At 38.6% G+C, this 1,277-nt stretch overlaps 1 long non-coding RNA gene across 1 annotated transcript; it reads left to right on the top strand.

Annotated features, from left to right (window-relative positions):
• The first annotated feature begins 310 nt into the window (after positions 1–310).
• On the top strand, positions 311–926 carry LOC114431276 (uncharacterized). The gene is made up of 4 exons (XR_003670061.1): positions 311–438; positions 514–557; positions 707–757; positions 845–926. It is a non-coding gene; the product is annotated as an uncharacterized LOC114431276 (long non-coding RNA).
• The last annotated feature ends 351 nt before the right edge of the window (positions 927–1,277 follow it).

The raw sequence follows: 1,277 nt of genomic DNA, 5'->3' as shown, positions 1-1,277 counted from the left end.
GTTAGCTGAAATGCTGTACGTGCCCCAGCTGCTATTGAGTCGGCTGGAAGTGCTTATAAATGCGCGATACAGTTGTGTGAGGGCCGGAGTCCGTCAGATGTAACAGCGCACTTGAAACAACATAAGGTGACTTGTTCCATGAGAGGGTGCACACGCATGTTTAAAGTGAAATCCTCATTTACTTCCACATAACAAGGAAACACAGCTTTTGCAGACAGCGGTATAAGCGACATGTACAGAGAATCACGGACACGGTTCTCAAGTGTTACAGCAGAGAAACAGGTTAATTCCACTGGATATATATATATGTCAGGAAACTTAAGAGACCTTTTTCATAGAATTGTAAGTTTATTCTATTTTTAAACTGCAGGGCAGTTACTACACCTTCAGGATCCACCATCCTGTGGCCCTGGCCTCCACACTGGAGTTCCTTCAGAGGTAAACAGACACTTTCTTCTCCTTTACAACTAATCAATTTGCAATTGTTGAACAAGAATTCTTGTTTCCACACAGGTACTTCTTCCTGCTAAATCCAGAGAAGGGCACAAAAGTGGAGAGTAAGTAAAACAAGATGCGACTGTCTGTGACTGTCTGAAGCTAGCTTAACTAAACCTCAGTAGCTTCAGATACTACTAAATAAGGTTTTATTTTTCAGATTGACTCGTGGTGTTGTTAATATTTAGGAGTCTTCTCTCTTACATTTCAGGTATTACAGTTAAAAACCACTTGCAGAACCCACGTGACACCAAGGAATGAGGTGAGAATTCATTTAAATGTATCAAGCTGTGTTTTACATTTTTGGTATAAATTATTTGTGTGTGTGTTTTTCTGTGTCCTATGACAGCATCAGCAGAGAAGGAGGAGAGGGATTCATGTTCATCAGAGGGCACAAGCTGCAAGGAAATCAAGGAGAAGCTACTATAACACAATCCTGTTCAAAGTAAGCCCTCTGTCTTAAAACATCTGAATCATCTGGTTATACTGAGTGTTCATGGGTAAATACAACCACAGATGAAGATAAGATAAGATAAGATAAGATAAGATAAGATAAGATAAGATAAGATAAGATAAAACTTTATTAATCCTGAAGGAAATTCTTGTGCCAGAGGTATCAAGTTACATTAAATGCAGTTAAGTACAGAGTATAAGAGTATAAGTGTCACTATAATCCAAAAAAGAGTACAGTACGCAGTATGAGCACAATATATGATACATGGATACAAATATGGAGATGTAAGGTGCTAAGTAAACATAAATATAGACCAGTGGAGGGAATG

The sequence above is a fragment of the Parambassis ranga genome, unplaced genomic scaffold, assembly GCF_900634625.1.
Source record: "Parambassis ranga unplaced genomic scaffold, fParRan2.1 scaffold_65_arrow_ctg1, whole genome shotgun sequence".
Taxonomy (NCBI): Eukaryota; Metazoa; Chordata; class Actinopteri; family Ambassidae; genus Parambassis; species Parambassis ranga.
Note: the sequence above shows the minus strand (reverse complement) of the source record. Positions and strands in the feature narration are given on the sequence as shown.